General features: G+C 39.0%; 1 protein-coding gene across 3 annotated transcripts in view; it reads right to left on the reverse strand.

The window, feature by feature from the left end:
* The window catches only part of HTR4 (5-hydroxytryptamine receptor 4), a 704,330-nt gene extending 700,930 nt beyond the window's left edge, over positions 1–3,400 (reverse strand). Inside the window, exon 1 of one of the 3 annotated variants that reach the window (XM_077472675.1) lies at positions 2,900–3,400. The gene's annotated coding sequence lies outside the window, so the exon portion shown is untranslated. The remainder of the gene's footprint in view (positions 1–2,899) is intronic. The other 2 variants (XM_077472674.1, XM_077472673.1) reach the window with 2 other exon arrangements.
* Between the last annotated feature and the right edge of the window lie 11,482 nt (positions 3,401–14,882).

Raw genomic sequence — 14,882 nt, forward strand, 5'->3', positions numbered from 1 at the left:
TTAGGTCCATAGCTCACGCAAACGTAAAGGAAGGATAAGGATGACAACCCTAAAAAATGGACTTTCATTACAGCGATGATGGCTCTCTTCTTTCTATCCTGACAAAATCCCTTTAAACAATATTGGGCATGATAAGGTATAGTGCAAAGATGAAAGATCATGCGGTATAAAATCTTGGCAACCAAAAGCAAAGAGTCCAAAATCATGTCATAAGTGGTGTAACTACAGTCAAGTGAATTTTGATTGGTTGTCATGAGTACAATTTGCACATCATCATTGCGCCTTCCACTATCTAAGTCTGCAGGTGTTTTCTGTTCGGAGAGTTTCAGTAGTTTGCACTCTAAGGCCACGTACACACGCGGGGACTGTTCGCCCAACTTTGTCCGTCAAACAGTTTCGGCAAACAGTCTGCTCAAAATTAGCATGGACGGACATGGCCACACACGACGGACGAACAGTTTGCTGAAACCGTGCGCGATGACGTGAACGGCACGTACGACGGGACAAAAAATACGACGTCCTATACACTGCATTATAACTTTCGGCGTGAAAATCCTTTCTGAGCATGCGCGCAACTTTGTTTGACGAACAAGCCTACACACGCGGGGACTGTCCGCTGAAACCAAGTTTCAGCGGACAGTTTTTCGGAATTTCCGAAAAACCTTGTTCAGCGGACTGTTCGCTGAAACTGTCCGCTGAAAGCCCACACACGAGCGGACTGTCCCCTGAAACTTGGTTTCAGCGGACAGTTTCAGCGAACAGTCACCGCGTGTGTACGCGGCCTATGAGTTTGTAGAAAAGAAGGACATTTATAGAAACTACAGTTCACACACACTGATAATTTGCTTAACCTTGAGAAACAAGCATGTAATACTGTAACTTCCATCCCATCTTACCCAGAAACAGTGCTGCACTTATATGCGCTCAGTAGATCATTTTGCTTTTCCGTTATTGCATATAGATGACTATTTGTGTCACCTGATAACATGTAACGCTGTAATGCAAATGCCTATATTATAAATTTATATATATATATATATATCTATCTATATATATATATATATATATATATATATATATATATATATATAGAGAGAGAGAGAGAGAGAGAGAGATTTACACATATATACTATATCGTACATCTGTCGCTGTGAACTAGAGGAGCTCATTATGACTCTTTTTCCTATAGATCTGACTCCTGCTGATACTCAGCTGGTTTCTAGCTATTTATCCAGTGACACAGACCCTGACACCAGATGCTTTTAGAGATCTCACTGCAGAGATATAAAGATTCTTGCATTACGCCTCTATTTTATTTTTATTTTTTTTAATCACTGGCACAAGATCTTAGTTTAAGCACAAACTGTGTTACTTAAACAGCTATACAGTTGCCTTAACAGACCATTAACACGTGCCCGGTGCCAGTGATCAGAGGCATGTATTAGTGTATTACCACCATTTGTACCTACTGAAATAAGTACATTTTGCTATGTTGTATCTGAGTTCTAAAAATTGCAATAGAGAAAAGTAATGTGTTGCCCAGAGCAACCCGTCAAATTCCATACCAGCAGTATATCATAGAGTCCAAACCAGACCAGTTGCTTTTAGGTAGTGACTTTTCTTTCTCTGTGCTACCCGCATACCAGCACCTTATGACCACACGTTGCATTTTTTGCACAATTTTTGTGTTCAATTTAGATTTACCTTCAACTATGTAGTGTAAGGGCCTGCCTGATTCCATACAAATCAAAAGTGTTTAGGGTTGACCTCCTATTAGATGGTTTTGGTAAACCTAAAAGGAAAATTGTACAAGAAAATGTATGGCCAGTCTTAAGCTGGCCACACATTATACAATTTTCTTGCTAAATTTCCTTTAGATTTACCTTCAACCATGTAGTACACGGGCCTGTCTGATTGCATACAATTTGAAAGTGTTTATGTTTGACCTCCTATTAGATGGTTTTGGTAAACCTAAAAGGAAAATTGTACAAGAAAATTGTATAATGTATGGCCAGTCTTAAGCTGTCCTGATTGCATACAAATTGAAAGTGTTTAGGTTTGAACTCCTATTATATGGTTTGGGGAAATTGTATAAGAAAATTGTATAATGTATGGCCAGCTCTAGTTGGATTTTAAAAAGAAATGAAATAAAGTAGATTTTACAGTAACATTTCTGTATAAAGGCTATATTGCAAACAGATACATGAGATCTCCTGTACATGAGATCTTATAGGTGACAAAAGATGCTGCAGTTTTGACAGGCAGCCAGCAAGGTATATAGAACACATGGTATATATATATATATATATATATATATACATATATATATATATATATATATATATATATATATATATATATATATATATATATATATATATATATACATATATATATATATATATATATATATATATATATTTATATATATATATATATATATATATATATGTATATATATATAAAAAAAAATATATATATAGATATATATAGATATACATATAGATATATATATATATAGATATATATATATATTTTTTTGGATTTATTTATATATATATATATATATTTTTTTTTTATTTACCTATCTATATATCTATATATATATATATATATATATATATATATATATATATATATATATATATATATATATATATATAGATATACATATATATATATATAGATATATATATAGATATACATATATATGTATATATAGCTCTCTCTCTCTCTCTCTCTCTCTCTCTATATATATATAGATAGATAGATAGATAGATAGATAGATAGATAGATATAGCTATAGCTATATCTATAGCTATAGATAGATAGATAGATAGATAGATAGATAGATAGATAGATAGATAGATAGATAAAACACAAGGGATTTGATCCTTACCATTGCAGTGAGGGTGCAGAGGGAAGTCCTAAATGCATGTTAGGATTACCACTTGCTGATCACAGTCCTCATTGTTCGCTGTATCCAGAAACACAAATGATGGATCCAGAGGATGATGCTCCTTCTCTTTGCAGTGTCAGTTATTCCATATAAAAGGCTCATCCCTGTAGGTGGCTGTCCATGTTAGCCCCATATTATAGTTTCCCTGTAGCCTGGAAGTTTTTCAGATGTGTGTAGAGCTTCTCAGCAAAGTGGAGCTACCTGGGAAGTGCAGACGTTGTCTGTGCTGAGCACTTAGTGAGCACACTGCTCAGCTCAGCCTTGTATACACATTCATTGAGAGAGCGAGCCAATAGGATGAGCGCAGCACAGGACGAGGATCGGACCTCTCCAGCGCAGCATTTACACTACGGGGCCAGCGCAGCATTCCACTGACAGCGTGCCCAGCGCATCGCTCTCACCTCTCTAATGACCTTGCTGCTTCCAAACTAATTACCAATCTTCTCCCTGCCCCAGGCTAAATGTCAAATAAAGCGCCCTGTATTTCTCCTGTGATGTCTAGGAATAAGGGTTAATGTACGCTGTGCAGAGGTCATCTGCAGCCTGGTTAATCATTAGGTGCATGGCTAGGACAACATAACAAAACGTGTGGCTCTATTGATGGAGGTAATATAAAAAAAAAAAAAAAAGCAGTGCTTCATTAAGAATGCACCCACAATAATAGTTCATTATATTGGATTGATTCTTTAAAATGAAGCTAGTATTATACCAACAGGACCATTCGGATAGTATCTGTCAAAAAAAAGTGTGCATAGGTGATAGAAGCACTAAGAAAAGCAGTTTGGTGGTGAAAGGGTGCTTTGTGTGCCTCTAAAGCTGATTTAACCTATTTAGTCCCAAAGCAATTTCCTCCCTCTATCCCCCCTCCTAAAACCTTTTCATCCCTGTATCCTTCTGAGTCTCCAGGTTTTTCCTCCTTATATCACCCTTGAGTCTTCCCTCACTATATCCCCTCTTGCATTTTCCATCCTTTATTCCTGAATCCCAAATACTTTTCCTTTCTATTATATCCTCTTGATTCTCACAGCCCTTTCCTTACCGATGTTGCCTCAATCCCCAGTGTCTTTCCATTCTTCCACCCCTTTGCATCCCAGAGACCTTTCTTCTGTATATATTTCCTGAGTTTCAGAGCCTTTTTCATCCTATCCCCGGAATCCCTGAGGCTTTTCCTCTCTGTATCCCCCCAGGGCCCAAGAGCCCTTATTACCTATATCCCCTTGAATCCCAGAGTCCTTTCCTCCCTATATTGCCTTGAGCTCCAGTGTATATTTCTTCCTATATCCACATTGTCCCAGAGAGCTTTCCTTCTTATACATCTTTAAGTTTAAGGGCCTTTTTACCCTATCCCCCTAGAGTCCCAGAGCTTTTTTGTCTCTAAATTTCCATAGTCTTTTCGGCTGTATATCCCCCAGGGTCACAGAGTCTTTTACTTCCTTGATTCCTAAAGCGTTTAGCCTTTCCCACCCTATATCCCCTGAGTCCTGAGTGTCAGAGCATGTTACTTCCTCTATCCCCTAAGTCCCCTTGTCCTTTTCCTTCTATATCCTCCTCAATTCCTAGAGCCTTTCCCACATTATATCCCCTGAGTCCCCTTGTCTTTTTCCTTCCTATATCCTCCTTGATTCCTAGAGCCTTTCCCACCCTTTATCCTCTGAGTCTTGAGTGTCAGAGCATGTTACTTCCTATATCCCCTGAGTCCCCTTGTCTTTTTCCTTCTATATCCTCCTTGATTCCTAGAGCCTTTCCCACACAATATCCCCCGAGTCCCCTTGCCTTTTCTTTCCTATATCCTCCTCGATTCCTAGAGCCTTTCCCACCCTATATCCCCTGAGTCCCTTTGTCTTTTTCCTTCCTATATCCTCATTGATCCTAGAGCTTTTCCCACCCTATATCCCCTGAGTCCCTTGTCTTTTTCCTTCCTATATCCTCCTTGATTCTTAGAGCCATTCCCACCCTATATCCCCTGAGTCCTGAGTGTCAGAGTATGTTACTTCCTATATCCCCTGAGTCCCCTTATCATTTTCCTTCTATAGCGTCCTTGATTCCTAGTGCCTTTCCCACCCTATATCCCCTGAGTCCCCTTGTCTTTTTCCTTCTATATCCTCCTTGGTTCCTAGAGCCTTTCCCACCCTATATCCCCTGAGTCCTTAGTGTCAGAGCCTGTTACTTCCTCTATCCCCTGAGTCCCCTTGCCTTTACTTTCCTATATCCTCCTCGATTCCTAGAGCCTTTTCCAGCCTATATTCCCTTAGTCCTGAGTGACAGAGCCTATTACTTCCTATATCCCCTGAGTCCCCTTGACTATTCTTTCCTATGTCCTCCTCGATTTCTAGAGTCTTTTCCACCCTATATCCCCCAGAGCCTTTTCCATCCTACAGCCTCAGAGTCCCCTTGACTTTTCCTTCCTATATCCCCTTGTGTCCCAGAGATTGTTTGCCCTTCTATTCCCCTGAGCCTCTGAGCCTTTTTCTCCCTATCCCCCTAAAGTACCCTTTTGTCTCTAAACCTCCCTGAATCCCAGAGCCTTTTACTCCCTATATACCCCCAGTCCCAGAGCTTGGTCTTCACTATATCCCCCTGCATCCTAGAGCTTTTTATCACTATATAGACGTTTCATCCAAAAACCTTTTCCTCTCTATATTCCTCCTCTTCTTGGTGGGCCACCATAGGAAGCCACTTCCTATTGAGGCACATCTGCAGGCTATAGACACAGATAGCAAAGCACAGCCCCCCCCCCCCCCCCCCCTGCCTACTTGTCTCAGGATTTGACTGATGGCAGCAGGAACCAATGGCTTCAGTTATTTTCAGCAAAGCTGTGAAAGGAAAAGAGGAGAGAGTCGTAGCAGACAGGCACATCGCTAGATCAAGATCGGGCTCAGATAAATATGAAAAAAAAATAGGGGATTGGCGAGTACGGTACAGGGGTTTCAGGTTGCACCAGAGGTAGGCGGTGGCCGCCCGTTGATATCTGTTATCCGTGAAGCCTGGCATGCACGGTGTGAGGAGACGTTTGGGATCTATGCTTGGTCTGAACTGGGGGAGGCTGATCGCATTAATTTGCTGTTCCAAGAACCCAGGCTGGGAGAGATAGCCATTCATGCTTTTTGGTTCTCTGTAACGGTGAACCATTGGCTTCCGGTAAGCGGCAGTGTGTACTGTGGTGGAGGCGCTCAAAACCTTTATTTTTTGGATTCATCTTACAACTTTCTTCACTGTGAGAGTTACTATTATTATTATTATTCCTTTGGAACTTTTCTCTATTGGACTTTTTAAACAGGTGTATGGACTAATTATGATTTAAATTGATGGATTTATTCACTTATTTTTTTCACTTATGTATTTATTGTTCACACCTATTTGGGTATATGTGTTTTGACTAGATATTTGGGTTTAAGTTCATATGTGTATGTCAACATTTTTTTGCATATTTTTATATGTATATTTGTACAATTTTCCTTTGCAATATTGGTGAATTTTGTATATTTTTTACTTCATTAGTCTGGGGAAAGTATTTATAAGTGAATTCTTTTTGCACCTTTTTCAATATTGGGAGATTATCAACAATATATTTTATTTTTTGTTTTTCACATTTTTTATGTCTAAGGGTATCATTTTATAGATTGAATCCTTCATCACAACTTTTAGCGCAGCCCACTTCTTTTTTTCAGATAAATATAAGGAGGGTGAGGGGGTGATGCACAGACTGAAACATTTTTACCTTAATGTAAGGAATGCATTAAGGTAAAAAAATGTAGACCCTTTTCACACGGGGGCATTAGCGGTAAAGTGCCACTAGTTTTAGTTTCACAGCACTGATTGCTGTATAAATTCCAGTGGTCCCAAACATGTGTCAAAAGTGTCCGATGTGTCTGCCATAATGTCGAAGTCCCGATAAAAATCGCAGATCGCCGCCATTACTAGTAAAAAAATAAATAAAAAAAGAATAAAAATGCTATAAATCTATCTCCTATTTTGTAGACGCTATAACTTTTGCGCAAACCAATCAATATACGCTTATTGCATTTTTTTTACCAAAAATATGTAGAGGAATGCATATCGGCCTAAACTGAGAAAAAAAAAAATGTTTTCAATTTTTTTTTAAAAATTGTAGCAAAACCGTACAAAATATCATGTTTTTTTCAAAATTGTTGCTTTTTTTTTTTGTTTATAGCACAAGAAATAAAAAATGCAGAGGCAATCAAATACCACCAAAAGAAAGCTCTATATGTGAATATTTACATCAATTTTGTTTGGCGACGCAGTGTCGAAAGGCAAAAAATGGGCTGGTCATTGAGCAGCTAAATCTTTTGGGCTGAAGTGGTTAAGGAAGGAATTAATCCTAGACAACTCTCCCAACGATGTCATTAACAATAAAATAAATCCACTGAGGAATGGTTTAATTTTTTTAACCACTTGACCGCTGGGCACTTAAACACCCTTAATAACCAGACCAATTTTCAGCTTTCGGTGCTCTCACATTTTGAATGACAATTACTCAGTCATGCAACACTGTACCCATATGAAATTTTTGTCCTTTTTTTCATACAAATAGAGCTTTCTTTTGGTGGTATTTAATCACCGCTCGTTTTTTTATTTTTTGTGCTATAAAAGAAAAAAGACCAAAAATTCTGTAAAAAATGAATTTTTCTTTGTTTCTGTTATACAATTTAGCAAATTAGTAATTTTTCTTCATACATTTTGGCCAAAATGTATACTACTACATATCTTTGGTAAAAATAAGTACAAATTGGTGGATATTATTTGGTCTTTGTGAAAGTTATAGAGTCCACAAGCTATGGTGCCAATATCTGAAAATTGATCACACCTGATGTACCGACGGTCTATCTCATTTCTTGAGGCCCTAACATGCCAGAAAAGTACAAAAACCCCCCAAATGACCCCTTTTTGGAAAGAACACATTCCGATGTATTTAGTAAGAGGCATGATGAGTTTTTTGAAGTTGTCATTTTTTTCCCACAATTCTTTGCAAAATCAAGATTTTATTTCCTTTTTTTTTTCTTCACAAAATTGAAATTTATTTCTCACACACAGCATATGCATACCACAAATTACACCCCAAAACACATTCTGCCATTACTCCCGAGTATGGTGATACCACATGTGTGAGACTTTTACACAGCGTGGCCACATACAGAGGCCCAACATGCAGGGAGCGCCATCAGGCGTTCTGGAGCACCCAGGACAATTCTGACATTTCTCTCCTACATGTAAAAATCATCATTTATTTGTTAGAAAATTACATATAACCCCAAAACATTATATATATATTTTTAGCAAAGACCCTAGAGAATACAATGGTGGTCATTGCAACTTTTTATCACGCACAGTATTTGCGCAGCAATTTTTCGAACGCGTTTTTTGGGGAAAAAACACAGTTTTGTGCTTAAAAAAAACAAGTGTAGCGCTTCAATGATAAGTGTAATCAACACAAATTCTGTAAAGATAATAATAACAAAACAGAGATCACACAGAACCAAATGCCTAGAAATCAAAGTCCAACATAAAACAATCATTCAACTGTGTTGATGGCGTAGAAGTGACCAAACCGTCACATAGAAGGACAATGGTGTACTGGACGAATGTGTTCATGCGGGTAAACTTGATTGTAAGCATCAAAATGAAAAGTGAATAAATACTTCTTACCGGAACGGTTGGACTCACACAGTCATATGACGGTTGAGTCTAGAAGGCTTGGGGTCACACTCTGGGACCAAAGACTGTAAGGAGAGAGGTCAGTTGGGCTGGTGGAGGAGCTCCAGACGGTTGTAGGCTCAAAGGTGGATCCTTTCAGATGAAACATCAAAGGTCAAGATGATCAAGCCCAGACGCAGCTCGTTGTACCAATAATCCTGCCTCCCCCGAATGGGGAGGGGGGTGTTTGTAAAATTTTACACCAAAGCAATGGAGAGGAGAAAAAAGAAAAAAAGGCTCCACATGGTGCGGGTCAAACAATGTAAAAAAGTTGATTTATTAAAGTCAAAAAGGTAATAAATGACTTAGTGATCACATAAAAAGCAAAATGAACTAAAAGCAATGTGGGGTGCCAACAGCTAGCCCGACGCGTTTCGACATATGTGTCTTCAACTGGGGCAATGCAATATTCATTTGCTTTCCTAACACACCTGGGTGGACTGCGAGCACAATGCTCTGCACTTGCAGTCCACCTTTTTTGAAGCCTATTAGAGCCTGTGGCTCTAATCAGGTGCTTCACAAAAACACCCCCGCAGCTGTAATTCTGGCACCAGGCATTAAAAAAAAGGGCCGGTGGAGTCGGCCATAGATAGATTCATGTTATGCATGAATCTATCCATTATTCATAGAGGAGGGTGGCATGAGAGGGGGTGGCGCCTGTGTGCCCTTAATGGACGCACCGCCACTGCTGCTTAGTAAGCAGATGGACTACCAGGAACACCAGGGATTTCACACAAAGGATGCAATGAAAAGAGAACAAGATACTTTCTCATACAAGTACATGGTACAGCAGGCACATATCAAGCATAACAAGAATAATTATGCTTTAACAAGAGGTCACATATGGACCACCCTGGGCAGAATGGACCCGCTCTATACAAAATAATACAAAACAATTCAAATTATATAAAATATTATAATATAACTATAAAAAATATAAAATATATAATGATAACAACAATTACTTTCTGTTAACAAATGTATCTTAATGAATTTTGGCAGCTCAAATTAACCCCACATAAAGCGCTATAACTTCATGCAAGTGCACCCGTGACTTCAGAATGACATTGTGGGGGTTATTTACTAAAGGAAACTCTACTTTGCACTGAAAGTGCACTTGGAAGTGCAGTCGCTGTAGATCCGAGGGGGACATGCAAAGAAAATAAAAAACAGAATTTTAGCTTGCACATAATTGGATGATAAAATCAGCAGAGCTTCCACTCATTTCAGATCTACCCCTTAGATTTAGAGCGACTGCACTTCTAAATGCACTTTCAGTGCAAAGTGGATTTGCCTTTCGTAAATAACCCTCAGTGTCATGCATTTTAAACATGTGTGATTGTCATATTGAGAATGTACACCAATTCTGTGCATGAGGGGCCCCCAGAACCTAAAGTGTCCCTTGCACCCCAAGGTCTAAATCTGGTCCTAATCCTGGGACTGCGCTGGGCAGGGCTTCTGAACACACTGGCAACATATAAAGGGGACACACCCCAACATAGATTTTTTGCCTTGTTTGAGATAAAAATAACGCCTGCAGGAAAACGATGAAGGGAACAGACCAGTTGACATTATTTCCTTTTCTGTCTAATTGGAACACTCTTTTAGTGAGCCCAGATATACATTTGACTGACTTTATCTATTTTAGGATGTTGTTTTGCTTGAAGTATCTGGGAAACTTCTAAAGGTTGTAACATACAAAGTTTCACTTACTTCATTTGAAGTGCTCTTCCAGGTGTTTATTACCAGTGGACTATTTAGGCCCAGTTACACTTCCTTAGGTGTAGATGAGTTGTACATGACTGATGAAATTTTACATAGTTATGTGTGAGGGTACTCCATCTGCTTATTTAAAGCCCTATTAAATATCAATAATGTTTAAATATATATTTCTACATGTTTGGTGCTGTGTTCTCCTGTGGTCCCGGGCAGTGCCTCCTTTCATTCCTGCCTTGTAAATGCATATCTCCACATGATTACACCTGGATGGTTTTTATCTTGTGTAAGAAAACATAATGAAATAAGACATTTGTACTTTAGTGTGTATATATTATATAAATTTCTATTTTATAGTTTCATTTTGTATTGAAATTGTAAATCAATGAAACGCGTAGAGTCCATTGCTCATCTTTCTAGAATAATGTTCTGATTTTGCTGTAAATGGACTTTTAGAAGACAGTGTTTCATTACTTGGAATAATTGATAGGCAACATGGGGAATATGAGCATGGTAGTGTAGTGTTTTACTATGTGTGAGTCTTGTTGTATCAGCCTTGATTATGCTCTATTTTATGACTGTTTAAGCTATTAACTTTAATTATACTCTATCCAATTTATGACTCTTTCCGGAACCTCAAAAGTCCCGTATTTTTTTTCTCCTATAAGTCGTAACAAAATAAGCTGAACGTTTATGCTACCTCCTTGGAATTTTAGCTCTTTACTTTTAGTTTAGCCACAGGTTTGGTGAATCGTGGCTCATATGTAAAAAGTGTCATAGTGAAAGGATAGTATAGGAAAACCTAGTTTAAGCACTTGACGACGCCCTGGATATTCTTGTTTCTTCTTGTTTCTGTTAAAATACATTGCAAATAAACAATATTTCTTTATACATGTAAACCTTTCACTGCCAGGCTCTGCTTTCCACATTTACACTCATGTGGCCAGACCATTTTTGAAACTTTTTTTTTGACTGAAGACAGTCCCTTTCTCTGCAGCCTCAGCTACACTGTAGATGAATGAGTAGAAGTCTCTGTACAGAGACGCCATTCATTCACAAATTTAAGAATAGAGAGGCAGAGGTGTGGTCGAGGAAGAAGGCAGTAAAGGGGGGGGGGGGGCATTTTGGCAGCCAGTGTAGCAGGGATGTGGAGAGGCAGGAAGCAGTGGGAGAGAGGGCAGAGAAGCAGCAGCGGGTGGGGGGGTTACATTTTAGGTGAATGGCTTATCAATAATCAGAGCTATCGATTTGTTCAACAGAGTCTGCTGAACAGTTTTGCTATAAACTCATGGTCACTGAAATTGGTTGTGAACCCTTACAGACCACTTTGGCCTACAGGTAAGCCTAGATTAGGGCGCAAGTAATATCTCCTTAACCTACACGGTTAATGAGATATTTACAAGAAATACGGCACCGGTGTCTATGGCGCATGCAAACACAGGCTGTCCTGCCACTGGCACTCGCTGTACAGGCTCTAGTTCTCGTTGACGCTGGTACTGCATGACAGTTGTACTGGATGGCACTGGCACTGACTTTCACTGGTTCTAGCTGGTACTGGTACAGAATGGAGTATGGTACTGGCTGGTGATGGTGCGGGCTGGCGCTGGTACTGGTGCTGGCTAAGATCGAAAGTCAATCTCTCCCTTTTCTCTCACAACTGATTTCTGTCTAAGAGTGAAAAAGTGAGTCAACTGCTAACTGCAGCCATTGTTTATATTTTGTGGTTGCAGCAATCCCACAGTACAGATCCACTCTGATTGGCTCTGTACATTTTTTTGTGCTCTGTGCTGTCCAATGGTCAATGAAGTTTTAAATCAACACATCACCTTGTAACGTTCACCCTCTGTCTGTTCATATATAGTGGGAAAATGTAGGGTGGTTTTAATCTATAATGTTTGCCTTAGATATACTGGCCTATACTGGATCTCAGTGAACTGTCTCTTCTTAGCTAGACCAAGCAGTAATGCCCTGTACACGCGGTCAGAAATTCCGACAGAAAAGGTCTGATCGGATTATGTTGTCGGAAAATCAGATTGTGTGCGGGCTCTATCAGACTTTTTCCGCCTGGAATTCGGAAAAAGTTTGAGAGCTGGATCTCAAATTTTCTGACAACAAAATCCGATCGGACTTTTTCCGATCGTTTGTAGAGAATCCCGACGGACAAAGTGCCACGTATGCTCAGATTAAATTACGAGACCAAAGTCATTGGCTACTAGCCTCTACGTAGTCCCGTCATACGCAACGAACGTCACCTCGTTCCGAATGATTGGATTTTCCAACACCTTTGTCTGACCGTATGTAACACAAGTTTCGGCCAAAATCTGTCTGAAAAAATCAGACAGATTTTGTGGTCGGAATGTCTGACCATGTGTACAGGGCATAAGGTTCTAATTAGATAGATACACTGAAATATTACATGGTAAAGTTCACATTTTATCACGAGTTACCACAATTTATACCATATTGTGTTGACTAAAACAGTAGTGTGAAACTGTAGTGTTTTAGAACACACATACCCTGCATTGTTGTGGTGTTATGTTATAGTAACACAATGCACATTAACCACCGGAAGCTTTTACCCCTTTCATGACCAGGGCAGTTTTTGCTATTAAGCCCCTACTTTAACTGGCAATTGCATGGTCATACAACACTGTATGCAAATTACATTTAAAAAAAAAAAAATTCTCACACAAATAGAGCTTTCTTTTGGTAATAGTAGATCACCACTGGGTTTTTTATTTTTTGTGATATAAATGAAAAAAAGACTTACAATTTTGAATAAAAACCCCACATTTTCTAATTTTTGTTATAAAACATATTCAATGGAAAAAACTAAAACCGAAATGTATTCTGCTACATGCTTTTGGTAAAAAAAAATGAATATGTGTATAATAATTAGTTTATGCGAAAGTTATAGCATCTACAAACTATGGTATACAGTAAATACTGGAATTTATGGAGCTATGGCACTATACTAGTAGTGGCAGCAATCAACAACTTATATTTAAATGGCACCTAAAAATGAGATGCGGTTATACCACAATTGTCACAAAATAAATAGTGCTGTATAATAATTGGTTTATGCAAAAGGTGTAGCATTTACAAACTATGGTATACAGTAAATACTGGAATTTACACAGTAATGACATGACCAATGTAGTTCAGAGGTACCCAACCTGCCTCTTACTGCTATACCACTTGTACTCCAACATCCCCATTTCTTACCCTTTTAAAATGATGAGAAAACACCTTAATTTTGGAGTATAAATGGCCATAGCAGCCTATTTATTATTCACACCATATAAATAACTCCAATATCAAATATATACCAAAATATCACCTCCGTAACAACTTGTTTAACTCAAGTCTGTTGGTCTTTGACGGCACCCCCGAACACCAACACATATTCCACCAATACACTGCGGGACCTTTTTCCACACGATAGGCCTCCAGCGGATCAGCTCAGAGACAACCCCCTTCCCGCAGTGCAACCATTACAGTATTCCAGCTAACCTTTCGATTGAATACACCGGAGGGGCACATACTACCGATGAGCCCCCCACCCTTTTCCATCACATATGTTTACTGCCACGGTCAAAGACTAACAAAACACCACCAATCCACAGTTGCCATGATGACCATCTGCCATGCTCCTGAAATAAAGAAAACACATAAACCAACAAACAGAGACAACATATAGGGAGGGTGGGTGGGAAAACTGCCTCCTCCTTTCTTTCCCCACAACTTTCTGTTCCCAAGCCCAGTCCCGCGTCTTTCTTATATAGTACCATTCCCCCTTGGACTTTACTCCCTGTCCGCTCCCCTCTTATGTCTTCATATAAACCCATGCATTGTCTCCCCTAAACACACTGACATGCCCGGCCCTGCACTACTTTTTCTTTTCTGCCTCACTCTATACTAGTAGTGGCAGCAATCAACAACTTATATTTAAATGGCACCTAAAAATGAGGTGCGGTTACACCACAATTGTCGCACGATAAATAGTGCTGCAATTATAAACAAACCGCATTGCGTGAAGCTTGTCACCAAAAAATGTTCAGGAGATTCTTTTGAGCAACATGCTTCACGAGGTGCGGTTTGCCACAATTACAGCACGATTTATCGCATGACAATAATGGCAGAACCACAGTACATTTTTAGGTGCCATTCAAATTGAATGGGATCTGAAATGTGCGTTGTGCGATTTGTCATTCATACCTGGGTGCTCTCAAATCGTGGGCAGAACCGTGGAAATTCTGCCATAGCACAAAGCGCCCATATGTAAATGCAGCCTAAATGTAGCTCTTGTATTTCTATCTTTACAGGTCTCCTGTAATAACAAAACAAACATTTTAAGGAACTATTCTCAGATAAGACTCAAAGCACAGTCCATAGTTACAGACAAGTAAATGTCAATATTGTTTAAGGGTTTGTCTTAAAGTTCTCTACAAAGGAACTACTGTATGTACAATGTACAATATTTGTCCCCTATATA

Source organism: Lithobates pipiens, unplaced genomic scaffold (genome assembly GCF_037356315.1).
Source record: "Lithobates pipiens isolate NorthernLeopardFrog02 unplaced genomic scaffold, aLitPip1_a1.2 Scaffold_8, whole genome shotgun sequence".
In the NCBI taxonomy this organism is placed as follows: Eukaryota; Metazoa; Chordata; class Amphibia; order Anura; family Ranidae; genus Lithobates; species Lithobates pipiens.